At 51.2% G+C, this 27,711-nt stretch overlaps 2 long non-coding RNA genes across 3 annotated transcripts; one reads left to right on the forward strand and one right to left on the reverse strand.

Moving 5' to 3' along the window:
* Nucleotides 1-1,971: 1,971 nt before the first annotated feature.
* Nucleotides 1,972-27,225, reverse strand: LOC147651780 (uncharacterized). The gene is made up of 3 exons (XR_015273694.1): nucleotides 27,119-27,225; nucleotides 4,000-4,258; nucleotides 1,972-3,878 (listed from the first exon to the last, which is right to left on the reverse strand). It is a non-coding gene; the product is annotated as an uncharacterized LOC147651780 (long non-coding RNA).
* LOC111932937 (uncharacterized) lies at nucleotides 2,518-9,840 on the forward strand. 2 transcript variants are annotated; one of them, XR_002866431.2, is made up of 3 exons: nucleotides 2,518-2,895; nucleotides 3,245-8,148; nucleotides 8,456-9,840. It is a non-coding gene; the product is annotated as an uncharacterized LOC111932937 (long non-coding RNA). The 2 variants fall into 2 exon arrangements; XR_015273693.1 differs by having other exon boundaries at nucleotides 3,245-8,093; nucleotides 8,711-9,840.
* Nucleotides 27,226-27,711: the final 486 nt, after the last annotated feature.

The following is a 27,711-nucleotide window of genomic DNA, read 5'->3' on the forward strand; positions in this document are numbered from 1 at the left end:
CTGGGATCACTGGATCCATCCCTCTGCTTTCCAGCAGGAAACACCCAGCCGTGCCCTGCCTACCCCTGGGAGGCTGCAGCATTCCAGGGGTACATCCCATGGAACCACAGAGTTGTGAAGGTTGGAAAAGCGCTCCAAGACCATCTACTCCAACTGGATTTGCTGTTTGTGACAAAAGCCAGAGCTCCTTTGGAGGAGCTGTGTCCTGCACACTCAGCAGATCCCAAGTGTCATCCCTGGAGCAGAGCTGGACAGCAAATCCCTGCTGGGGGTGGAGTGTCCCCAGCACAGGCAGCTGGGAGTACCAGGGGCTGTCCCTGTCATCGGCTGTGACTCTCCCAGCAGGGCTGCAGGAGGTGCTGCCAGTTCTCTCCCTCTCCTCGGTGCTCCAGCCCAGCCAGTGACCACTGCAGCTCCAGCCACCCCTCCCAGGGATGCTTAAACACATCCAGGGATTCCTTCCCCAGGGCCTCCAGCAATATTGGAATCCTTCCCTAACGAGGGGATGGTCCTTGGCCACCACTGACGCCACGGATTTGGAAGCTTTCAGAAAAATGAGTTACAGGAGCCTGAAGTTGGAACAAGCCCAAACCAAATCAAGGGGGGGGAAAAAAAGAATCCTCCTTTAACTTTTCCTCCCTCTCCACATGTCCCACGTGCCCTCTCCTGCTGGTGACAGCTCAGCTCACAGCAGCCACTTCTGGAGCAGCCAAAATAGGCCACACTTAGTTAAGAGCAATTTAAACATGACCTTGCTCCTGGTGCAAATGAAATCAAATCCTTTCATAAATCTGTTAACTGCTGGTGACTGACTCTGGGGAAGAGCTGACATCTCCCAGCCTAACCTATTTTTGAGTCTAGACATGCCAGATGTGTCCTGCCTCTGGTTCCTTGAGTTATTTTCTGCTATTCAGGGATGTATTACAGCATCTGTGACAAGCTACAATGGATGAGATCAGTGAAATTCCGGGACTCTCCACATGATTTATGGATATTAGCAAGGCTCTCTTAAGTGATTTACTCTCATCCAACCTGCTGCTCAGAGCTCAGTCCTGCAGCCCCAGCGAGCTGTTTTCCAGGGAAAGGCTGCTCCCTCCAGCCCCACAGCACAGAATATCCCAAGTGGAAAAGGATCCATGAGGATCACAAGAGTCCAACTCCAGCACCCTCAAGACAAAAGAAATAAACCCAAAAGTAACTCTGAGTACACAAGATCCTTGAACATCTTTGAGCAGAAATGCGAGCAAGAAAGAGAAGAGGATGATGTGCCACCATCATCAAACAGAGGCAGTTTTGAATATTCCAAATGGTTTTCCCAAAAAACTCCAATTAGAGACTACAACTGCCTTGAAAATGCACTGAATTTGATGCTTGGCACTTGCAATAATTAGGAATTACACCCTTGGCTTCTTTTCCAGCTCTGCATTAGCAAAGGGATCTGTGTGGGGCTAGGGAGGGAACACCAAGGGGGAGGGAGACACAGCCCTGTCCCTGCAGAGGGGACACAAACCCTCCTGTCTGCGCAGAGGGGACACAAATCCCTGTCCCTGCAGAGGGGACACAAATCTCTGTCCCTGCACACACAAACCCTCCTGTCCCTGCCTCGCTTCCTTCACGCCTGATGGGTTCTCCAATGCCCATCAATAAATTATTCCTAATGAGAAATTATTTAATGGACTGAGCAGAATTTATGAGCATGATCTGCTGAGGATAAAACCAGCACAGAGGCTGCTCCCAGTAAATCCCAGCCCCAGCCTTTCCCACCGACAGCGCCCCTCAAATTTGGGACAAATACCTGAGCTCAGGATAGGCTGCAAGAACCTGTTCATAACTCAGGCACTTCAGCCCAAAGTATGGACTTGGGTGCTGTAATTCCACCGTTTAACATAAATATTCTATATAAAATTAATTACAAGTGAAGGTCTCCCCTCAGGCACAGGGGATGGGGTCAGGCTTCAATCAGGACCAGAACGTATTCAGAAGAAATAAAATATTCTGCCTTCATTTGCTTCAAAGATTTGTGAGGAAAACAGGAGATGTGTTACATGGTTATTCCCTTTAAAAGTAATTTTCCAGCCAAAACATCAAAAATAGATTTAAAAGGTGTTTCTCTTGTTCAAAGGCAGGAAGGACAAACCTGAACCAGCCTGGTACAGAGAAGAAAAAGACATTTCCATGTTCCTAATGCAAGTTTTCTGTTCTTTTCAACTTTTTTTATTAAAACAGGTCAAAATTTTAATGGACAACTCTTTTTTTTAAAAAAAAAGAAAAAGCAAATGTTTCACGTTAGAGCTGTTGTATAAGGCTTATCCCAAAGCTGAGCTCACCCAGTTTGCCCAGCGCCTGTTCCTGGTGTACCTGGAGCCCCCGGGACATTCCCACAGTGCCTCACAGAGCTGGGAATGCCACAAACACCGGGAATAACAAAGCACAGGAGCACAGGCAGTGAGGAACAGGCAGCAGATCCCTCCTGGCCACCCCAATTTCCATTTCATTCCAATGGGCAGCAGCAGAAGCGAGGCAGGCCCGGCCTGGGCCCGACTGCGCCGCTCTCGCTGGGCAGGCCGGGGCCTCACTGCCCTCGTGCCCTGATTGCAAATAAATCCCCTTTTAACAGACTGACGGATCTGCTTTCGCTCTTGGTTTTTAATCATCCTTTTAATCTCCCTGAGGACCTCGGGGCCTCTTTGGTGCGGGGCCGGGGGTGGGGATGAGGAGGCTGCAAAAGCCACGGCTGAGGGCACAGAGGAGACGCAGGCCCTGCAAGCCCGGGGCCTGCAGAGGAGCAGAGATTCACATCTGGATCAAGAACTGAGCCCTGGACACAAACAAATCCACTTCCCATTGCATTTCCAGTATGGAACTCCAAGGACACACTCGCTGGGCCAGCCCTGGGTGAGAGTCAGCAGAACCAGGGCCTGAGGGAATTCCTGTCCTAAGCAGAGCTCCAGGGGAATGTGGGATCCCATATCCACTGCCTGGGAATGTGGGATCCCAGAGCTCCAGGGGAATGCAGGGCTCCCTCATCCACTGCCCGGGAATGTGGGATCCCAGGAAAAGGGGAAACCCAGCTGAGCAGCATTCCCAGCTCCATCTGCTCCGCAGGAGTCTGGGCACCATCCTTAGAACAAGGGGGAAGGGGCTGCAAAGAGCACCAGAGCCATGAATGTAAGAACATTCCCCACCCCGCACCAAAAAGCCTTTTTAGGGCTAAGGCTGCAACGTCTCTGTTTGGTTTTTCCAGGAACAGCAGCACCCACAGCGAGTGATGCCTTTGGCAGGGAAGGTTCCAAAAGACAGGATCAGATCCACACATCCCTCCTGCTGGGTGTCCATGGGGAACCTCTGAGGTTCTCCAAGCAGGAGAGAGGCCAGGGCTGATACCAAGCTGCAAAACCAGGAGCTGGAAGGGAGAGACCTCACGGGATGAAAAGCTTGTCCCCATGCTGTCCCTGGCAGTGGCACATAGCCACACACAGCCCTGCAGCCAGCTGCTGCACAGGGAATGGTACAGGGGCTGCCCAGGCAAGAAAATGTCCCTAAAGCTTCCCAAATTCACCAGCAAAACCCATATGAGGAGTTCCACGTGGGCTGTGATTCCCAGCGCCATCCGCGATCCGACAGCGAGCTCTCCTCAGTGTTCCCACAGTGTTAATTTTGCAGGACTACACGGAGTCAGGAAAATATTTCCTGTGATGCTGTCAGATCCTCTCTACTTGGTGTTTCTGAGAATAAAATCCTGTTTGCCCTTAATTAGTGATGGGATGGAACTCCAAACCAGGTCAGCTGGAAGGCTGGAGGAGGATGCCTGACCTGTCCTTCCTCCCAGACCAAACTGAGGGGATGAACCCTGCTGGGTGAAGGTCCTTCTCAATATCCTGGGAAGAGAGGAGAGCACAACTCTGGGCCTGGAGGCTCTGGAGCACAACTCTGGGGCTGGGAGTCTGGGAGTGGTGTGCCAGGAAAGCCCTGGATGGAATCAGGAATCCTCATCCTCACCTTCCACTGCCCCTGAGCACAGACAGACCCCACAGATTCCATAAAACACCTCTGCTGGACAGCAGGAACATGTGGAATTCAGCAAGCACGGTAGCTTGGGCTATTCCAAGAGCCAGGTTTTCCAGGAGGGCAGAGCCTGATGCTGGGTTTGTGCTGGGAATTATCTCCCCTCACAGTCTGAGCAGCAAACAGAGGTGATGGAATTTGCGCATCCGAGTGAAAGCAGCCAAACGTGCTCTGCATCGCTCAGCACAATCCCCTGGAAGGGAAAGGGATGCTTCCTGTGAGAAAAGCCATGGAGAATTCCTGCCAGCCCACCAGAAGCCCACAGATTTTTATTTTTATAACCCCAGGGGGAAAATGAAAGCCTTGGGAGAGCTGGAGAGAATCTAAAATCCAGGTGACACTTCCCTAAAGCTACAGTCAAGGCTCTCTCCTCTGGGATTAACCCCCAGGGCTGCTCTTTCCAGGGATTTCACCATGCAGGCAGCTCTGAGAGCTCAAAGGGAATGATCAGTTTCTGAACCAACTAACCTTAACCATGGAATCCCAGAATCTCAGCCTGATTTGAGTGGAAGGGACCTCAAATCCCCCCCATTCCCACCCCAGCCATGGCAGCGCCAGCTCCCACTGTCCCAGGCTGCTCCAAACCCATCCAGCCTGGCCTGGGACACTGCCAGGGATCCAGGGGCAGCCCCAGCTGCTCTAGGAATTCTATCCCAGGGCCTGCCCACCCTGCCAGGGAACAATTCCTGCCCAAGACCCCATCCAGCCCTGCCCTCGGGCACTGGGAGCCATTCCCTGGCTCCTGTCCCTCCATCCCTTGTCCAAAGTTTGGCACCAATCACTACAGAAAGAGCAAAGGCACCTGTTCAAAAAGGAACAAAATCAGAATTTCCTCTGAACACCTGTCCATGGGAGATGGCTGGAGCTGAGCAAGCCAACAGATTTCCCTCCAAACAGCCCAAAGTCCCCATGGAGCAGCTGGGGCAAGTGGATCTTTGCCCCTTTTGTATTTCCTTCAGATCAAAATGAGAAGTTTCCCCCATGGCAACACATTGCAGTCCAAGCTAGTTCTGATAAATGCTTTCAGGAGGTCTTCAGGAGGAAACTGGGACAATTCCCCAATAAAACCCCAGCTCTGGCTGTTCTCCTGGACACACACGTGCTCCTGCTTCCCAACAATCCGCATCGCTTCTTTTCCCAAAGAAAATCCTGCCGCTTTTAGCCTCACAGAAACAAATCTGGGTTTAAGTTTTGACCTTGCTTGCTGTGAACAAACTCTCCGGGGGCCGTGCTCCAGTGCCTGAGGCTGCTATTCCTGCCGGGGCTGTTATTTGGGAGTGACGCCGCTCCTCAGCCAGGAATAGCTACGGGACCCGGAGCTGCACACTGAACTCCCTGCTGGGGCTTTCCTGCGCTTCCAACAGAGCTGTCACCGATGCCACTCCTGCCACGGATGGGGCTGGTGAAGAGGTGGAAGTGTGAAGAGAAATCTTGGGTTTTCAGGGCTGGGTTCAGATGCAGAGAGAGCTGCCAGAACTGGCTCTGCTCCCAAAGCGTTTGGATTGGCTGTGGAATCACCCCAAGGATAATCACAGGACCCCGCCGTGTCACCCAATTTGTGTCTGGCTGCAGCTGGAATTTCGTGGTATTTCTGGATCTGAGCTGGATTTGTGGCACTTGGGGGCTCCATCTGCTGTGTCCCCCCACCTCCTCCAGCACGGAGAGCCTGGATTGCACAGGGAACCTGAGAATGTTCCAGCACCTTCAGGTGAGGCTCTGCTGCTGCTTTGGGACCTGCAGGTTGGGCTCTGAGCCCTGGGGACAGTCCAGGACACCCTCCCAGTGCTGCAGCCCCTGCAATCCAACACAACTTCCAGCACCAGCTCATTCCAGGGGCCTTTCCATGTGCAACCCACCTCTCCTGGCTCTGCCATTCCTTAATTTGATACATCAATAGCCCCCATCACTTTTAAAATACAGCTTAGAAATACCAGCAATGCCAAAAATATGGAGGATCTCACAAGAGTACAGATTTCCTGACAAAAACCCAAAAATGCCACCTCCTGGGCCCCTTGGCCAGGGCCAGCCAGTCCTTCCCTCCTTTTCCTGGGATCCCCACACCCCTGTCCTCATGGAGGTGAGGATGGGGTTCACAGCTCTGCCAAACCCTATTCCCATGGGATGTGCTCCGGTGAAATTATCAAAGAGAATAAAATCCAGATCTTTAAAGGCAAAATCCTGAAGTTCTCTACAGGGGAGTCTTCAAAGTGAAGCTGCTTCCCTTCTAATTCCTTTTGTGCAGAAAATTTAGCAAAGATATTTCTTTTTTTCCATCCAAACAAAATGTTCTAGATCAGTTTCCTTTTGGGAAGTCCTATAAAAAATGGCCATGTTCAAACCAGAGCCCTGGCTGGAGGAGGTGTGGTCTCTTCTGGCCAGGATGCTCCAGGAGAGCTCCCAGGAGAGTTCAGATATGGATCCCTCAGTGCTGGATCCATCCATGTTCTCCCAGAGGAACTCCCAGTTCCTCAGGAAGCAAATCCAGGCTCCTAACATTCCCGAGCCTGTGCCCACAGCAGGGGCACCTTTGGGGTACAGCTGGGGCTTTGTGCCATTTCCCCACTCCAAAGGTGTCCCAGCAGCGCCCTGGGGAGCTCCACACCCGCTTTTCTCACGGCTGACCTGAGCAAACCAGCCCCAGCTGAGCCTGGGCTGAGCCACCGGCACGGTGCAGGTTTTATTCCCAGCCCAGCAGATGGAAAATGAGAAGAATCCTTCAGCCTGAAATAAAGGCAGTGCCTCCTGCAAACCCCACAAATCCCCAGGGCTGGTTGCAGACTGTGGCAGTGCAGAGAGCCCAGCACTAGCCTGGAACTGATTTTCATCCTCCATGCTTAAATCGTTAGCTTTGCTCATTTGGCTTCCAGAGAAATTGTTGTTTTAATGGGAACTGGAGGTGCTCAGCACATTCCAAACATAAATCCCAGACTGTTCTGCACCAAAGCGGGATGAGTGAGGTCTGTGGGGGCCTGTGCAGCTCCTCTTGTTCTGCAGCAGGTGATAAACATTGCTAATTAAAATAGTTTATAATTGTCTCCGAAAGGTTAAAAATGCCAGAGCACAAAATTTGGACTTTTCCTGACTAAATTGTACTTTTCTCCCCCGGCTCCCCGGGCTGTCTCCATGGCTACCAGGAGATTGCTGGGCTGCCTGTGCCAGGCTAATTGATTTCCAGGAAGGAATGATTAATAAAGAACAACAGAGTCTCCCTCTCTGGCAGGGCACTTCTCCCAGCAGCCTCTTCCTTTTCCTCTGGGAGCGCCTGGACTCCAGAGGCAGATCCGGGCTGTTCCATAAATCCCAGCCCCATAAACACCTGGAATCTCCCCAGCCCACAGGGATAAAATGGATGAGAATCCTTCACTCGGGACAGCCACAGCACCTGGGAAGGGAATTATGGCTGATGTGGGAGAGATTGGATCCGAGCCCCGCGCTCTGCCCGGGAATCCGTCACGCTCGCCTTGCCATGGATTAAATTGCATTCCTGGAAAGCAGAGCCCTCAGTGTCAGAGCAGCCCAGAGAGAAAATGATTGTCCTCTGCTTCCTCCCTGAGCCTGGAGCCAGCCAGGAGAGAGGGAAAGTGGCACCTTCATCCTGCCATCCCTGATCCTGCCATCCCTGAGCTCTGCCATCCCCTCATCTTCCATCCCTCATCCTGCCATTCCTGATCCTGTCATCCCTGAGCTCTGCCATCCCTCATCCTTCATCCTTCCATCTCTGATCCTGCCATCCCTGAGCTCTGCCATCCCCTCATCTTCCATCCCTCATCCTGCCATTCCTGATCCTGCCATCCCTGAGCTCTGCCATCCCCTCATCCTTCCATCTCTGATCCTGCCATCCTCTGATCCTGCCATCCCCTGATCCTGCCATCCCTTCCCAGGCCCTGAGCGATTCCCAGCCTGTGGCTCTGCTGCTTCCAGACCTGCTCCAAGCACAGCTCCAGGCTCAGCCACTCACAGAATCCCCCTGGGAGCAGCTGGATCCCATCCCTGCTGGCTTGGGAATGCTGTGACATTCCCTGGGAGCAGCTGGATCCCTTCCCTGCCAGCTTGGGAATGCTGTGACATCCCCTGGGAGCAGCTGTATCCCATCCCTGCCGGCTTGGGAATGCTGTGACATCCCCTGGGAGCAGCTGGATCCCTTCCCTGCCGGCTTGGGAATGCTGTGACATCCCTTGGGAGCAGCTGGATCCCTTCCCTGCCGGCTTGGGAATGCTGTGACATTTCCTGGGAGCAGCTGGATCCATCCCTGCTGGCTTGGGAATGCTGTGACATCCCTTGGGAGCAGCTGGATCCATCCCTGCCGGCTTGGGAATGCTGTGACATTCCCTGGGAGCAGCTGGATCCATCCCTGCTGGCTTGGGAATGCTGTGACATCCCCTGGGAGCAGCTGGATCCATCCCTGCTGGCTTGGGAATGCTGTGACATCCCCTGGGAGCAGCTGGATCCATCCCTGTCAGGTTGGGAATGCTGTGACATCCCCTGGGAGCAGCTGGATCCATCCCTGTCAGGTTGGGAATGCTGTGACATCCCCTGGGAGCAGCTGGATCCATCCCTGTCAGGTTGGGAATGCTGTGACATCCCCTGGGAGCAGCTGGATCCATCCCTGTCAGGTTGGGAATGCTGTGACATCCCCTGGGAGCAGCTGGATCCATCCCTGTCAGGTTGGGAATGCTGTGACATCCCCTGGGAGCAGCTGGATCCATCCCTGCTGGCTTGGGAATGCTGTGACATCCCCAGTGCTACTCTCACATTCCACCTCAGACTTTACACCGGGGTGTAACCCCGCCCCGTTTCCCAGGATTTCAGTGCCAGATCCCAAATTTCCACCGGGAATGCTGCGGGAGCGGCCCCTCCACGGCAATCCCAGGCAGGATGAGGAGCAGCCAGGTGAGAGCCCCGTGCAGAGACTCCCAAAAGCAGTTCTGGGTGAAACAGGTGAGAATCAAAAGGTGCTTCTGGGCTCCTTGCCAGGCTGCTCTGGAGTTCCTGGGGAACGGGAGTGGAGATCAATCCGAATAAAAGATGAAGGAGCTGAGCCTGGCTGGGCTGTGCCTCAGCCAACACAAAAACACTGAATTCCTCATGCCACATCCACAGTGCTCCTGCAGTGATTAAATAATTAGGGGGAGAGATTAAAAATTACTCCAAATGAGCAGAATTTTCAAGCTCTCCCTCCTCCCCGACCTGCTCTGGCTGGGAGGATTTTTTTTTAATGGTGGATTTTTGGAAAAGTTGGCAAAATGAAGTGTGGCAGCAGGATAAATAATGGTTTTGCAATAGGAACAATGCCCATTTGGGCTGGTTTGGGTGAAGAGGAGTGGGAAATAACTCCTGGAGATGGGCTGGCACCTCAATTCCAGTGCAGCCATGGAATCTCCTGACTCTGACAATCCTTTACATTAATATTTCCCATCATTTTAAAAATACAGCTTAGAAATAGCAGCAATGCCGAAGATCAGGAGGATCTCACAGCAAAGGACAGATTTCCTGACAAAACTGAGTATTCCTGGATAAAATGGGTGATTTCCAACAGCCACTGGGGAGAAAGGGCCCCATGGGGAGGGATCTGGACTTCCAGGATGTTTGAAAATTAACAAATAACTAATTAATGAAGAACTTCTGGAGTGCTGGATTGTGGCAGAGCATTCCCAGAGCACATCCCTGCTGCTCACATATTAAATGGATAAATCACTTCTTCCTAAAGAAGATCTTTTATACCTGCTCCAAAAAAGAATTTTTTACACTGAATAAATAAATATTTACAGCAACTTCTTTTCCACGGTATTTTTATGCTCACAACTCCACCTGCGAGCTGCCAAAGCAATTCCAAAAGGAATTCCATGTTTATAGAGAGGGAAAACAGCAGGTTCCTGATAAACCCATGGAGCAGCCAGGCTGGGATAAACGGGATCCAAACCAAAACACTTTGGGAATTCAGCAGCTTCAATTTGACCCCTATTTCCTTTTCACCCACCAGAAATGGGAAATAAAGAGGAAAAATTAGAACACATTCACTGCTACACTTCAACCTGTTCATTCCTCATGGAATTCCTTCATTCCATCACTTTTGCTGTTGAATTCCCTGGCAAAAGAAGTCCCCAAAAAGGTGATTCCAGAAGTTGAGCTCCTTGTGCCTGCCAGAGAAGTTGGGCATTTACTCCTTGAAAACCTGGAAGCGTCCCACTGCCTTTTCACCCCCAAAATTCCACCCCAGGGCAGGAAGCCGGAATAATTCCCAGTTTTCCCGGCAGACTGGAGCTGCCCCAGCCCTGGGGCAGGAGCTGGTCCCACTCTCACCTGTCCCCTGCCAGGGTCTGTTTGCAGTTCCACCTCCCAAAGCCATCCCAGACTCAGGAAAACCCACCCAGCCACAGAAATCCATGGAATTGGATATATCCAATGGAATCCATGGCACTGAAATATCCCGGAGTGTGGGATTCAGGGATTGAGGGCAGGGCACCAGAGCCCCGCTCCTGCCAGGTAAACACAGCTCAGCAAATCCCGGCATTTCCTCGGCTCCTGAGGATTCTGCCTGGAGCGGGCTCAGCAGCAGCATCCCTGCTCCCGGGGCACTGGGATAAACCCCCGGGATTCCTTTGGAATTCCTTTGGGCTCGGCTGAGGCACCAGGGAAACACTGGGCTGGGTGTGGAGTGGGTGCTTTTCCTTGTCTGGCTGGGCTGGAACTTTGGGGATGGGCACTGGGATGGGGATGGGATTGGGATGGGTATGGGATTGGGATGGGCATGGGATGATTCCAGCAGATGGAAAATGAGAAGAATCCTTTAGCCTGAAATAAAGGCAGTGCCTCTTGCAAACCCCACAAAACCCCAGGGCTGGTTCCAGACTCTGGCAATGCAGAAGAATGGGATGAACCCATGGGATGGGCACTGGGATGGGCACTGGGATGGGCACTGGGATGGGCACTGGGATGGGCACTGGGATGGGCACTGGGATGGGCACTGGGATGGGCACTCAGCTGTTGCTGCTGCTGAGGTCCAGGTGATGTCCTGAGGATGGATTTATCCCCCAGGTCTGCCTGGCCAGGAGACAGGAAGCTGCTGCCCAGGAGGGTCAGGGCAGAGGCGGCTCTGAGATCTCCATTTTTTATCCTCTCATCACCCACAGGCTGCCAAAAACTTCCCTTGCTTTGCTCTCGGCCCCTCCTCTGCCAGCTCTGGGCTTTCCCTTGGATTTCCTGACGGGCTGGAGGGCTCAGGGACTCCCCTTGGAGCCCGGGGCAGCTCTGATAAGCCCTTATCACCGCTGGGATTTAGGCACAGCAGCAGCACAGGAGGTTTTCAGTGACATCTTCCTGAATATTGCGGTGCAGAACACAGAGAGCCCTGGCAGGGAAGTGCAGCAGGGCTCAGGGGCTCTGCCCTGCAGCCCACCCTGCCCTCAGGATGGGGGACAGCATCTCCCAAAGCTCTGCCAGCCACCAGGAAGGGAAACCCAAAGAGCCACAGAGCCGGGGATCTTGTACAGGCACAGCAAAGTGGTTTTGCTTTAATTTGATTTTCTGCAGCTCCAGGGACGCTGGGGGGCCATTCCAGTCTCTGCTGTGACACAAGGAAACAAAGCAGCTCCACGCTTCCAGCTCAGTAATGAGAACAGAGGAGTTCCAAACAGCAATTCCCCTCCCACAACCCATGAAACACGGGATAAATGGGATGTTAAACAGCAAGGGAAGGATATGGGCATTTCTAAATGGCCCCAGGTTCTGATGCTCCACAGCTCCAGCCCAGGCCCTGCCTTTCACCCCACAAACAATCAAAGGGCACCTCAAAGGGGCCCTGCTGGTGGCCGAGATTCACCCAGTGAATAAAACCAGACACCCCAAATTCAGTGAGGGTGGGAGAGAGCTCCAGGATCACCCAGTCCAAGCTGTGCCCAATTCCCACCTTGTCCAGAGCTGAGTGCCACCTCCAGGGATGGACACTCCAAACCTCCCTGGCCAGTTCCAAGGCCTGACCCCCCTCTTCCAGGGGGAAATTCCTCCTGCAGCCACCGGGAAAGTGAAGCACCAAATACGAGAAGAGATGGAAATGGGCCCTTCCACAGGGCTCAGGTGTCCACTGGTGCCTCAAACTTGGAATAGTTTGAGTTGGAACAGATCTTTCAAAGCTCATCTTATTCCATGAGACAGGGCAGGGACAGCTCCCACTGTCCCAGGCTGCTCCAAACCCATCCAGCCTGGCCTTGGGCACTGCCAGGGATCCACTGACACTGCCAATCCCTCCTCCTGCTCCATCCCGGGATGCTGCAGGCTCTGTCCCTCCTCCTCCTCCTCCTGCTCCATCCCGGGATGCTGCAGGCTCTGTCCCTCCTCCTCCTGCTCCATCCCGGGATGCTGCAGGCTCTCCCTCCCACCCCTCCAGCTCCCTGTTCGCCTTCTCACTGTACCAAAGCTCCACAGATTGTCCTCGCACCTCCTCCTGACCCCCCTGGTGTCCTCCTGGCATTTTTGGTTCCTTAGGGGGGTGGTTTGGGTGTTTTTGTTGAGCTGGACCCATCTGCTGCCCCAGGAGCAGCTGTGTCCCAGGGCCTGGGGACAGAGAGACGAGCAGGGAAGGGCCAGGAGGGCTCCAAGGCCAGAGCTCTGCCCCCCACAACCCTTTCAGGATCCCAAATCCTTGTGATTTTAGGAAAGCTCAAGGTGCAGCGGGCACCTGCCATGGCAAACACCATCGGAAACAGACCGGGCTGGGAGAGCCCCTGGCTGCTGCTCCCTGCTCCGCCTTTCCCTGGGGCTGCTCTGAGATCCTGCTTGGATGCTGAGCCCAGAATTTCAGCCCCCAGGTGACCCCAGAGTCCCCTCAGCCCGCTGCTTCCCAGGAGATGCCAGTGGGAGGGACAAAGTCCTGGAATTCTCTCCAGAGCCCCATTTCCCCATGCAGCCCCAGGCAGGGAGCACAAGGCAGGACCCGGCTGTTCCTCAGCTCCTGGGAGCATCCCTGGGATCACCAGGACAATCCCAAATCGCTCCCAGAGCTGTTCCTCACCCCAGAGCCTCCTGTCCCCAGCAGGGAAGGGGATGGCACCGAGCTGCCCCTACTTTAACACCATTTCTGAGAGCTTTCCCTAAAACCTGGGAATATGGCACGATCCCTCAGCCTTCCCCACATCCAGGATGCCACCACACCCAGCCCACCACTGCTGACCCTCAGCTGTGCTGGGATTATTTTGCTTTAAAGCTACAAAAAAAAAACCCCATCCTAATTTTAATGTCTTCAAGGAGAGCTGCAACTAAATTTCCAGAGCTCCCACATACAAGGGTGTCTATTCAAGTGAGACAAAGTTTTGCAATTCAAAACCCATTTCTTCCCAAAATTCTTTCTCAAAACCCTCAAACAGTGGCCACATCCCTACAACACTGCAGAGTTTCAGTGCAGAATCATTGTCCATTTAGAATGAGATCACTTACAGTCGTTAAATCTCCCTATTTTATCCACACTTCCATTGAAAGGCGGCCTCAAAAGGAACCAAATTTGGTTCAGATTCGTTATGGACAAGCTCCAAGTGTGGTGAGGTTTGTTGTTGCCTTTCTGGAGGTGGCAGTTTCTCAGCCCTGGAATGGCAAATGAAGAGCATAACCTTGTTTCAGGAGGTTTTTCTGCAGGTTTTAAATAGCCTGGCAGGAATGCAGCCCTGCAGCTCCTGAATACCAATGCACAGCTCTGCACCTCCTCAGGGCTCAGCAGAGCCTCCAGCACCTTCCCATTCAGCTAAAAATGAATTTAAACCAAGTGCCACAACCCAAATTTACCCAGATTTATCAAATTCTCCGACTATTTTCTATTTTAAATTAAAGAAAGCTGTGGTTGCCTAAAATAACCTGAGAAAAGGCAGCTGTGTAGCAGCCTCTCATTTTCCCATTTTCCTTGCTATAATCATGGAATCTCAGACTGGTTTGGGTTAGAAAAGACCTTAAAACTCATTTATTCCACCCCTGCCATGGCAGGGACAGCTCCCACTGCCCCAGGCTGCTCCAAACCCATCCAGCCTGGCCTTGGGCACTGCCAGGGATCCAGGGGCAGCCCCAGCTGCTCTGGGAATTCTATCCCAGGATTTCTCCACTCCCAGGGAACAATTCTCAGAATGGAGAAGCCCCCTCTGTTAGCACTCAGGTTTGATGGATGTGGGACAAAAGGACAACCCTTCCCCTGGCAATCACAGTTCAGTCCTCCATGGTTTGGGGTTTGATTTGAAAGATTTCCCTTTGTTTCTGGATTTTGGTGTTAACATTTGGGCAATGAAGCCGAGCAGCCCTGGGGACACCACCCCAGCTGGGGGTCACCCAAACCCCAGTGCCAGGGCCCTGAGCCACAGCTGCAGCACCTCTGGCAGGGAAAGGCACAAACCCAGCCCCAAATCCAGCCAGAAAGCTGAGCCAGCACTGCCAGGATGCAAATTCCTCAGGCTTGGGCACCCAACAGAGCCAGGAGAGACTTTGAGGTGAAGCAGGGACAGGATCATTTATTCTGTGATTATTAATGACATTAATCGACCTGTTTGGCATGATTACACCTAACACCTGCTCCTGGAAGGAATGAAACTTTCCATTCTGAGGAAAGCCCAGGGCCCTGCACGTCTGCATCCAAGCACACCTGAAAACAGAGCCTGTGGGGGAAGACATCCTCCTTGTTTAAAGCATCACATGGATTTAAAAAATACAATTTCTCCTCTCCCTGCAAAGCCCAGCAGCCTTCAGGCCACACCACCCAACACCCCCCACTCTGCTCTGTGCTAATCAAATAAAAACACCCAGCTTTAGCGGGGAAAAAATGACATTTTTGCACCTGCTGGTTGTCCCCCAGCCAGATAAACCCTCCAGATCTCTTCCTTGGGAGACAAGCAAAATAATAACAATAATCCAAAGCAACACTTCCATTCTTTCCATTTAATCAGCTCAGTTTTGCCCTCAGAGCCTCCCCAGACAAGCAGTGGGGCTTTTAATGGATGCTTAATATGTCAAAGCCTTGTATTTTTAATTAAAACACCGAGTTTGACATGCTGGGTGATCCACTACCCACTCATCTGACTAATACACTGTCTCCAGACCAGCTGAAGAGATAAAACTCACAAAAATAATAAAAGCAGCTTTTTTTTTTGTTTAAATCCAAGCACAAAGGAGCTTTAGCTAAAGCTGGACAGTAAGCACCCATTATTGGTGTCTCCCACTGGGATGCTCTCGTTAGCAAGGTGGTCTCAGCCCAGCCATCCTGAGGAGCACAGGGATTGCCAGGAGCACCAGGAAAATGGAGCTTTTGCTTCTCCCACTCGGCAGCTCAGGCCCCGAGTAAAACAGCTCAGGCCCCGGGTAAAACGCAGCTCAGGCCCTGGGTAAAACGCAGCTCAGGCCCTGGGTAAAACGCAGCTCAGGCCCTGGGTAAAACGCAGCTCAGGCCCTGGGTAAAACGCAGCTCAGGCCCTGGGTAAAACGCAGCTCAGGCCCTGGGTAAAACGCAGCTCAGGCCCTGGGTAAAACGCAGCTCAGGCCCTGGGTAAAACGCAGCTCAGGCCCTGGGTAAAACGCAGCTCAGGCCCTGGGTAAAACGCAGCTCAGGCCCTGGGTAAAACGCAGCTCAGGCCCTGGGTAAAACGCAGCTCAGGCCCTGGGTAAAACGCAGCTCAGGCCCTGGGTAAAACGCAGCTCAGGCCCTGGGTAAAACGCAGCTCAGGCCCTGGGTAAAACGCAGCTCAGGCCCTGGGTAAAACGCAGCTCAGGCCCTGGGTAAAACGCAGCTCAGGCCCTGGGTAAAACGCAGCTCAGGCCCTGGGTAAAACGCAGCTCAGGCCCTGGGTAAAACACAGCTCAGGCCCTGGGTAAAACACAGCTCAGGCCCTGGGTAAAACACAGCTCAGGCCCTGGGTAAAACATGTATAAAACATGGCTTAGGTCCTGTGTAGAACAGAGCTCAGGTCCTGTGTAAAACAGCTCAGTCCCTGAGTAAAACAGCTCAGGCCCCATGTAAAACACAGCTCAGACCATGGGTAAAACATGTATAAAACATGGCTTAGGTCCTGTGTAGAACAGAGCTCAGGTCCTGTGTAAAACAGCTCAGTCCCTGAGTAAAACAGCTCAGGCCCCATGTAAAACACAGCTCAGACCATGGGTAAAACATGTGTAAAACACGGCTCAGGCCCCGAGTAAAACACAGCTCAGGCCCCGAGTAAAACACAGCTCAGGCCCCGAGTAAAACACAGCTCAGTTAAAACACAGCTCAGGCCCTGAGTAAAACCCATCTCTGCCCATGGAACTGGGGGAATTTGAGCAGCAGCCTTTCCTTCCTCAGGAAGGAAAAACCCAAACTCAAAGCCACGGATGAGCTGCCATGGCTAAGCCAGCATGCCCAGCTTTATCCCGAAATTCCTCCAGGGATGGGGGATTTCAGCATCCCAGCCACTGGCACTAATCCCCATCTCCCAGAGCCTGGCAAGGGCAGGATGCTCCTCCCGAGCCAGGATTCCCTCTGTGCATTCCCAAGGACAGCTTTGCCCTTGGCACGGAGAGAGGGCGGAATTTCAGCGTCTGTAAGAAAAGCTGGGAGCCAGAATCAGGAGACCAAAAGTCCTGGATAAGTAAGAAACAGAAACTTCCCCCCTTAGGCAGAAAAATCCAGTTTGTTTCATCAGAAGAATAATTTTTATCTGGGAAAAAACCATCAGGGGCTACAATAACAGATGAAGTTAGGAGGAGATGGAGAACCAGGATACCATTTCTGGATTCCCTGGGCTGTCCCAAGCACAGTTAATTTAGTGTCACCTCAGGGGTTCACAAGCTGCTGCCACAGGGCTCAGAGGGGTGAAACATTTTTTGGCCACCCCAGGAAAAAACATCCCACAGATAAGGGGTGACAAAGAGCTCCTGGAATTTCCACAGCCAGAAGGCTCAAGGGTGAATTTTCCAGCAGCGCTCAGTCCCACACCAGGGAATGCCCATGGAGATGGGATTTATCTTCTGGAGGAATTTTCATTGAGATTTGGGCAGGAAAATTCCCTCTTGGGAGGACTGCAATGCCTATCCCAACAAAGTATTCTCACTACAGCAAGGAAAATGGGAACACTGGATTAGTTTATCTACTGAAGACAATTCCTTTTGTTATTAATGTCTGTAATTACTTCTATATCTTTCTCATGACTGATAAATTGTCTAATAAGATTTTTACTCATGATTAAAACAAGAAAAAAGAGATTTGGACAACAGAGGAGATGATTTTTCTGCTGAAAAGCATTTTGGGGCCATGGAGCTGCTGCAGGGGCTGGGAGAGCTGGGAGTGCTCACCTGGAGAGGAGAAGCTCCAGGGAGAGCTCAGAGCCCCTTGCAGGGCCTGAAGGGGCTCCAAGGAGATCCCATTCCAAGGGATGGAGGGACAGGACACAAGGAATGGCTTTCCACTACCACAGTTGGTGTATTACAGAAAATTCAATATTTTGAGGTGCCACTGTTCTCCACAGTAATTTATCTGAGCAGGAATGAGGAATTCACAAATATCTGAAGGGAACAACTACCTGGGATGCTCAGGAAAACAAGGGAAAAGAACTGGAATTAATGTTAAAGAGGAGTTGCCAAGTGTTTAAAACCCTCTTTTGCCTGAATTTGTTTCTTTATGTGGGCTTGAGAGACTGTCTAGGATGGCTTTGCTTGATTTGTTCCTTCTTTTATCCTTAAAATATCAGGAATGCCAATATTAGCCTGGTTTCCAACACAAGCCCTGAATTCTTTTTAAGCCAAGCCTTAAGGAGGGATGTTGGATTTTTAGCAAAGCCTGCCTTCCTCTGAAATGTTAATTAGCATCTGAAGTGGAGAAATTAGGGGGAAAAGGCAAAAAGCAGCAAACCTTGATATTTCCCTCTCAACTTCCCTTTCAAGCCCAGAATTTTCAGCGCCTTTCTTCCTGAAACTTTATCTGCACACGTTCTCTCAGGTTTTTGTAGATCAGACACCTCAGAGGTTTCAAATAAATACAGTTCAGCCCCTGAAAGTCTCTTTTCAGATATCAGTATCTCCCCCATTATCTGCTCTCATGCAAGGGAGCTGACAGAACCCTTTCTGAAATATTTAGAAATTAAATAAGCCAGGGAACACAATTCTCAATTTTCCATGAACATCCATTCTCCCAGCCTCTTGCTTGGCACTGCACCATCAATTCCTGGAAAACCACTTTGGGATGCTGCTGTTCCAAGCTGTGACCTGGCTTTTTTAGGGACAGAAGGATAGGCAGAGGGGCTGGCAGGACCCTTCTTCTGCAGGACTTCAGAAAAGCCAGAGGGCAAAAAAGTTCTGCTCCCTCCCCAAACCCCCAGAGCAGCTCTGGGCTGGAAACAAGAGCAGCAACAGAGACCTGGGGTTGGGAAGATGCTGCCTCCCCCTCGGAGCTTTTCAGGGGAAGTTTTCCCTTGGAAAGCTTCATCAGGACAGGATTTCCTTCCCAGGGAGATGAGGCTGCTCTGGCAGAACTAATTCCAGCTTATCCAAACTCATGCCAGCTCGCAGAAAGGAGGGCTGGGCAGGAAGGGCAGCACAGGCCTGGCTGGAGCCTCACAGATCCAGACCCAGATGGATCCCATGGGCAGCTCACACCACACCAGGGTTTGGAATCTGCTTTCACCCCAAGTTTGTGTCACAGAGATGTCCTGTCCATGTGGGAAGAGCTGGCAGCTCCCCCAGGCTCCCGAGGCCTTCCCACAAAGCACGACCCCAGTGGGCATTCCCAGCTCTGGAAAGGCTGCTCTGGACTGTGAGCACAGCTCAGCACATCCCAAAGGTGGACACAGCCCCGTGGAAAGGGCTGGGATGTGTGGAGCAGGTCTGGTGCTGCTGGAGGAGGCACAGCTTCCCCCAGATGTGCTCTGCAGCACACAGGGAGAACAATCCCATTTGGGATCAGCCCAGCCTCCTTCAGCTGCAGGGACAGGACACAGGGAATGGCTGCCAGTGCCCCAGGGCAGGGCTGGATGGGATCTTGGGATTGCAGGAATTGTTCCCTGGCAGGGTGGGCAGGCCCTGGGATAGAATTCCCAGAGCAGCTGGGGCTGTCCCTGGATCCCTGGCAGTGCCCAAGGCCAGGCTGGATGGGCCTGGGATGGTGAAGGTGTCCCTGCCATGGAACAGTGCAATGGGATGGGATTTAAGGTCCCTCCCCACCCAAACCATTCCAGGACTCCACAACCTCAGGGCCTGCAGTGAATTCAGCATTCCCTGCTCCATGCACATTCCCAAATGCCTTTTCCCTCAGTTCCCTCTGGATGCACCCCCAGCTTCCCACCCAGGCCAGCTCCCAGCCCCACAGAGCCACATCCCAGCCCACAGGAGATGCCTTTTCCCCCCTGGACAAAGGGAAGAGCCTGGCTGTGCTCATTTGCTGGGCCTGGATTAAGTGTGGAGATTACTGAACATGTGCTGGTGCTCAATTAATATTTCATTGCTGCTGGCTCCTGTGTGGGCTGCCTGCTCTCCTGGAGTGCTCCAGCACCATGGAAACGTTGGGAGAGATTCTCCCTTAATTGCATGAATGCTTGACAGACAACAGCACAGCACCATGGAATTAAGCCCCGATGGCTGAGGAATTCTCAAGAGCTGCTGCTGGTGGCTTAATTTTATATTTTAAACCTGGTAACATCTGCTCTTGTCCAGGAGAATTTGTGAAGGCTTTAATGTGATCAGGTAACGAATCTGTGTGGCAGGGAGTGTGTAATTACCAGAGCTACAACTCACACAGGTGAGCCCTTGAAACTCAGGGAGCATTTCAGTCAGGAAAGAAAATAAAAAGAAATAAATTTTTATAAAGCGATCAAAACCAAATGAAATTCTCCTTTTCCCTTTTAATTTGTATTTTAAATGGCAAGTTTAATTCCACAAATAACAACCCCTTGGCTTTAGAATTGTCAGGGAAAGAGTGGCTGAGCACCATCATCCAAAGCCGCTGTCAGCAGAGCCAGGCAGCTCGCTCTCAATCAGCTCCTTGTACGGATTTAAAACTGAAACCAGTAAAATTTACTGGTTAAAACTGTTCCATTCTCGTAGGACAGAGCCCTGGCAATCCCTGAGCATCAGGGTGTAATGAGGGAGGTTTTTGTGAGCAGAGTTTGTGCTGCATCACACAGCGACTCCTCAGAGTGCAGATCATCCCCGTTCCAAAGGCAGCAGGGATCACAGCAGGGATTTCACTGAACTGCACAAAGTTTTTGCCATTTTATAAAAGCAGAGCTTTAAGTGTTACACCCCCAAAGCTGTGGCTGAGGCCTAGCCCCAAATTAAATATCAGTTTAAATCTAATTCAGACCCATTTACTGTTAAGGCCCCAGTGCTCCTCTAAAGATTTCTTGGCAAAAAGCTCCAACCTCTTATCAAAATAACTCCCTGATTATTTTAAACAGCACAGATGATAAAGGGGAGGTTGGAGAGCTGGGAGATCACTTGGTCATGGGCCTGCTTGTCTCAGTCTCTGCCAGGACTTTCAAGGAGCCCTCGTTTAAGAAAGCAAATTATATTAATTGCATTTATCATTGTTATCATTAACTTGTCATCAGAAACTCCCAGTGCCATTTGTTTTGGTTTGTTTTTAATATGTTTAAACGAGCTGGATTTGAGCCCAGCGCCAAGTTTGAACTGAGGTACTGCTGAAATCCTGAAAAATCCCAGTTCTGAGTTTAGACTAAATCACCCCTGTGCCCATTTTTAAATACTCAGCAGTAAAGCCTGGACCTACCCAGGAGCTCAGACTTCCAGTGTTCCTTTGCTCCAGGCTGAGCTTTCCCAGCTCCCTCAGGGATTCTGCAGCCCCTTCCCAGCTCCCTCAGGGATTCTGCAGCCCCTTCCCAGCTCCCTCAGGGATTCTGCAGCCCCTTCCCAGCTCCCTCAGGGATTCTCCAGCCCCTTCCCAGCTCCCTCAGGGATTCTGCAGCCCCTTCCCAGCTCCATTCCCAGCCCTGGACTCGCTGCAGCCCCTCAGGGTCTCACCATGAAGGGCCGACCCAATCCAGGGGCCATTGGCCTCTTGCCCACCTGGGCACCCCTGGGCTCTGGTCCAGCTGCTGTCACCAGCAGCATCCCCAGGGCCTTTCCCAGCTTTCCAGCCCCTCTTTCCCAGCCTGGAGCATTCCAGGGGTTGTCACCCAGTGCAGCCCTTGGCTCTGTTGGATCCCAGCTGGCCACGTCCCCCTGCAGAGCTTCCTCCACCTCCACTCCCACCCAAAACATGGACAAACCCTGCTTGGGCTGCTGAGCAGCCCATGGACACCCCTGACAGGGATTTATTCCCAAAATCCACACAGGTGGCAAAGGCCTGTTCCCTGGGATTTGCTCTGGTGGGAGCTGGGCACATTTCCCTCAGCTCAGTCCCGTTCCCATCAGTGCATTACTACACCCTCCTGGCACTGCTCACTCTCACAACGTAGAGCCAGGCTAAAATTAGAGGTGTTGCGAGTGCGTTATCAGGGGAAAAAAAGAAAATTGGCTGAAAAGAATGGATCTGAGCTAATTCTGGATAGGGCTGGTTGTGTTTCCTGTCAGGGAGATTGCTCAGCACCGAGAACTGGCTCTGCTGGGGGAGCCTCTCCTGAGAAAACATTTGGTATTTCAGTACTTCTCTCATTCCACCTCAGGAAGAGAACAGGAATTCAGAGAACAGAGAGCAGGTATTCCTTCCTGCTCTCAGTTCATGGGCAGGCAAATCTCTCAGTCTATCCAAATCTGCTCTGCTGAAATGAAGAACTTTTTAAAAGTCTATTTAAATCAAATAACCTCCTCTTGCATGAAGGTCATTTTTAACAACAAGCTCTAACAATTTTAGAACAGCATCTCCCCTTTTGCAGCCAGGGAATATTTATTTTAAAAATCTGTTGGCTAAAAATTGAATAGTTGAAATTGATAGGAAGGAGACCAGCTGATAATAGTGTACAGTGACCTAGAAAAAATTCAAATTACTGCCATTTTTGTCCATAGCTTACAGGCAACTGAAGTACAAGAACTTGACAAAGTTGAACTGCACACAAAGAATTCAAAGCCTGCTCAGAGTAAATGGCACTGCAGGGGTGCTGAGGATGCTGGAGCTGCACTGAAGGGGGGCTGATGGAGAAGAACTGTCAGCCCCCGGACACACAACTTCCCCAGAACTGCTCCTTTAAAAATGCATTTTGAAATTAAATTCCACAGAACTGAGAAGATTACACAGCCCCAACTGCACCAGGCTCCACTGCAGCTGTATGAGAACCAGGAATATGCCAGGAAGTTCATGGAATCTTGGAATGGGTTCAGAGAGAACTTAAAACCCACCCAGAGCCCCCCCAGCCATGGCAGGGACAGCTCCCACTGTCCCAGGCTGCTCCAAACCCATCCAGCCTGGCCTTGGGCACTGCCAGGGATCCAGGGACAGCCCCAGCTGCTCTGGGAATTCTATCCCAGGGCCTGCCCACCCTGCCAGGGAACAATTCCTGCCCCAGATCCCATCCAGCCCTGCCCTCTGGCACTGGCAGCCATTCCCTGTGTCCTGTCCCTGCAGGCCTTGTCCTCAGTCCCTCTCCAGCTCTCCTGGAGCCCCTTCAGGCCCTGCAAGGGGCTCTGAGCTCTCCCTGGGTCCTTTTCCAGGTGAACATTCCCAGCTCTCCCACAGCCTGGCTCCATCCCTCTGATCATCCTGGTGCCTCCTCTGGAGCTGCTCCAACAGCCCCACGTCCTTCCTGTGCTGGGGAGTGGAATCATCAGGCAGTGTAATCAGATCTAATTAAAGTGTACCTGATTTCCATCCCTGGGGAAGCAGGGTGAGGAAGAGGAGGCTCCAGAGCCCTCTTGATCTCCTGGCACAGCTGCTCTGGGCCCTGCCTGGCTGCTCCTGCTCCTTGTTGGGCCAGGAGGGAACCCCAGGATGGGAGGGGAGCCCCAGGATGGGAGGGAGGGGAGCCCTGGGTAGCTCTGCCCTTGCTGCCATTTCCCAGCAGGACAGAACCCAGCCCAGGGTTCTGGGGATGGGGGAGCCCAGCCCACCCCCCTCAGCCCATCTGTTCCACTCTCAGCCAAGCTGGGCTTTCTTCTGCTTTGAGGTCTTTTGGTTCAGTTTTGGGTTGGTTTTTGTCTCATCCCTGCTCTGATCCCAGCCTGTGCACACAGCCTGCCCATGACTTGTGGATCTCAAGGACATTTCAATTACCTTTCCCCACAGCCTTTGGCTGCTTCCCAGACTCCCAGGAAGGATTTCACAGCATTCCAGAGAGGGAATTTGGCCGGGATCAGGAGCTCAGGGATCTCACACAGCAGCTCCAGCCTGGGTCTGCTCCTGAGCATCAGTACTCTCCCTGAGTCGGCAGGCTCCCAAACAAGATATTTTTGGAATTTAAACCTCTGCCAACAGAAATCTGGAATGATCCATTCTTTATAACAGAGCCTAAACCACCTTTTCACAAACAACAACTTTCAGTTTATAAAATGATACCCAAGCACTCAAAGAGCTCCTAAGTTCTCCTGGAACAAAATAACGCTCACCTCATTTTACCCCATGGGGATAAAGCAGCACTAATCCACCAAACTCAGGGAAATTTTAGATTCCAAAGCCTGGGAAAAGCAGCACTGCTACACCACACAAATATTGATGCCACGGTACCGATGTCCTGCCATGAAAACTGCATGAAGGGTTCTCGGCATCCGCCTGCTGTCAGTCAGCTGCATCCCACAAAGCCAGCCCTTCCCACTCCTCCAGCTGCTCCTGGGAACAGCTCTCGGGGATTAGGAAAACAACACCACCACCGTGTGGCCGGGAGCAAGGAGAGAAGCCAGGGAAGGAGGGCTGGCTCCCATCCCTCCCATCCTGCAGCAGATTCCCAAGGCTCCTGTGGAATCCGAGGAGAAATGCAGGGAGCTCCACATCAGGACCTGCTCTCGCTTCCCGGCTGGCCCTGGAGCTGTTCCCAAGCCTCCTGCTCCAGGTGCTGCTGGATTCAGAGCCATGGATATCCTGCAAAGGTGTGGCTTTAACCTCCGGTGCCAAACAAACCCCAGGGGAATTGTTAGGCAGGAGCAGGTTGTGCCCCTGGGGATGCAGAATTCCAGACTGGTTTGGGCTGGGAGGGACCTTAAATCCCATCCCATGGCAGGGACAGCTCCCACTGCCCCAGGCTGCTCCAGCCCGGCCTTGGGCACTGCCAGGGATCCAGGGACAGCCACAGATTTCCCGCTGGGAATTCAATTCCAGAGCCCCCCACTGACCCAGCCAGGAATTCCTTCCCCATCTGTCCCCTGGCAGTGGGACCCTTCCCTCTGTCCTGGCACTCTCTGCCCTCTTCCTCCTTTTTAAAGCTCTGGTTGGTTTGGATTTTGGTCCCCTTTTCCCAGGCAGCCAGGTAAAACCAGACAATTCCCAAAGCTTTCCCTCCAGCTGCATTCCATGGGCAGGATGGGATGCACAGCTCACAGCCAGGGAATAAGGGAAGCAATTAGAAAATTAAACTTCCCAGACATCTGCAGGAATCTGCAGCATTTGCAAAGAACATGGACTATTCCCAAGAACAAAGTGCTTCGTGTTTCCATTCTCCTCCTGCTTTTCCAAGCTGTTTGGATCTTCCAAGCCCTTTGAGCAGCTCAGGAGAAAACCAAATTTCCATTTTTTTTCCTAACAGTGCAGCTTCAGCCACAGAACAGCAATGGAAACAGCAGCAGGAACATCCTCAGTGTTGTGTGAATGCAAAACCTGCTCATTCCAGCTGGAGTCTGTTAGGCACTGGAGGAAATCTAGGAAAATCCTGGGAAAAAAAATCTCAGTAACTATTCAGTTGCATTTCCTAGTGAGCAAGCCAGCTTCTCCCTGCCAGCATTCCCGGTGTTTAACATTCCTGACAGCTGTCACCTTCCACTCCAGCAACATCTGCAGCCCAGAAACTCGCAAAGAACAAGTGAAGCCCCAAACCCATGGAGATAAAAGCCTGGAAAGAGGGACAATATTCCCATTTCCTCCCTGCTCCCAAAGAGCAGCACAATCCAACCCCACCCCAGCACATCATCCTGAGAGCCAGGAATTGGGAGCCCACACTCCACATTCCAACGTGATCCCATCCTTTGAGCAAGGGGCTCCCACTTGCTGCCCTCTGGAGCGTTTCAATGGATTTTGTCCCTGTGGATGCCACAGAGGAACGGTTTAGTGACAAAATGTTTGGAGTGAACCAATTGAGAGGAGAGCGAGGCAAATGAGGCTGGAGTGGAGCAGCAGCTGCTCCGCTTTTGGGGAATAATGGAGCTGATGAACTCGTTTGGGAGGGAACTGGGCACAGCTGCAGCTCCTGGGAAAAACAACGGCACAAAAAGCTCATTTCTCCAGCCCAGCTCCACAAAACTGCTCAGAGTGGGGCTTCTTTGGGGTTTTGTTTTTCATTAACTACTTTGGGGGACAGGGAGAAAACTCCACCTGAAGGAGCTGCTCCTTAAAGGCCTTGGGCAGAGGCAGAAAAGCAGTTTTTTCTAAAAGTACAGCAATAATAGCATTCAATCCTATAAAACCATATCAAACAGACACCTTAAAGGCCAATTTTCTGAAGTACCACAGACCAAAACTCTCTGCAGCCTGAGTATGGATATTAAATAATCAGAGCAAATTTTCATTCATTGTTACCACAATTTGCACCTCCCCTTCTAAAGGATATCTCAAGGGTGGATATCCCACAGTCCCAGAGTCACATCCTATTTATCCCAACTCCCAGGAAAAAATCTGATTAATCCCCATGGAGTTGGCTGCTTTCCCTCTATTATTTTTTCCTTGGAAAGTCAAAAGATGCCTCAGAATTCCTGGATGGATAATTGAGGCATTTCCAGCTTTTCATTCCATCCTGAACTTTCTATGGGCAAAAACCTCAGCACAGGCAGGGACAGCAACAGGCACTGAGGAGTCCATAAAATATCCATATAACAGCTTTTTAAATATAAAAATTGTAACTGGAATGATTCATAAATGTGGATAAACATCCAGGGAATTTCCTGCTGTTTGGTCCAGGGGCAGGATCCTACACCACAGAAGGAAGTGCTCCCAATACAGTGAATATTCAGCTCTAAGAGCCCTCCAAGCCAGCAAAAAGCAACCTCAGCTGAATCTCTTCACTACACCACACTTAAGATCCACTATTTAATTAAACCTCAAACCAAATGACTCGAGGGGGGAAGCACAAGTTAATGAACATATCATGACACAGAAGATAAAAACCCTGAGACAGGGGCATGAATAATAAACCAAAGGCAAAGCAAGAGGGCTCTCATTTAGGATTGGCTCAAGGATCTGGATTAATTAGGAGCGTTTGAAGCCAGGACTGCTCATGTCTCTCCCTCCAGGAACACAAACACTTAGCTCAGATCAATATTAACCCCAGGTAGAGCAGCTCAAATCCATATTTTCTGTCATTTTTGTGCTCAGCACCTTTGAATCCCATGGCAAATAAACCAGGTTTTCATCAAACCTCCATCTACCAGGATGGTTGCAAGCAGAAGTTGTTAATTATAGATTAAACATTCCTGCAAGACTTTGAAACCAACCCAAATCAAGCAAGCTCAGGATTTCTGAGTATCCAAAGATCACACAGCTTCACACACATTTTAATTGTTGGAATAGACTGAACACCACGTGAATTTTCCCTTGCAAAATGCTCTTTGTGCACATCACCCCAGAGTAAATTAACATTTGTGTCACACCTACTACAGCTCCATATCTTGTTACACATAATCCTCTTGTCCCCTTGAGAGGACTTTTTTACTCTTATATTCAATAACAATAAATAACAGGCTGTAAATTGATAATTATTTCTACACTAAATGTCCTAAACATTCCTCTTCAGCATATTTATTCAGCTCGAAATTTACACTCTAACTCATAAAAGGCAGATAAATTCAAAGGTTAAGGGATTTACAGCCATAAAAATTGATATATTATTGATAACTTCAAGGTTTTTCTTTATGATTTTACAAACCAGCTGCACATAGATGTGGCTTTAGAAAACACTATAGAAGAGCTACTCAGAAATTCGTAGGAGAGGAGCAGAACTAAAACCAGAGAGTGAATTAAAGAATATTTTCCTACCTGGCATCCCAGTGGGTTTGTACTGTGGGGATCACTCCTCAGAGGGCTCTATCAGAGCACCCACAAAGAGAGAAAATTCACTTTTTCTCCTTTATTTCTATTCCCCAGTGCCCTGCCCTGTGCAGGGTTAAGGGCAGAGGGGGATGGAGGGATAGCTCGGGGGGTTCTTGTTGTCCCATCAGGGCAGGAGGAGGGGCTGGGAATGCCCTGATCAGAAGGAAAACTCAGTGGGAAAAGGAGTCAGGTGGAAATGGGAAAAGGAATCGGGTAGAAATGGGAAAAGGAATCAGGTGGAAATGGGAAAAGGAGTCAGGGGGAAATGGGAAAAGGAGTCAGGTGGAAATGGGAAAAGGAATCAGGTGTAAGTGGGAAAAGGAATCAGGTGTAAGTGGGAAAAGGAATCAGGTGGAAATGGGAAAAGGAATCAGGTGGAAATGGGAAAAGGAATCAGGTGGAAATGGGAAAAGGGGTCAGGTGGAAATGGGAAAAGGAATCAGGTGGAAATGGGAAAAGGGGTCAGGTGCAAACAGAACAAGGAGCCGCTCCATCCCTGCAATATGCACTTTCTGATAGAATTCGCGTGTATAATGCAC

This window comes from Cyanistes caeruleus, chromosome 9 (genome assembly GCF_971803275.1).
Source record: "Cyanistes caeruleus chromosome 9, bCyaCae1.hap1.1, whole genome shotgun sequence".
NCBI classification, from domain to species: Eukaryota; Metazoa; Chordata; class Aves; order Passeriformes; family Paridae; genus Cyanistes; species Cyanistes caeruleus.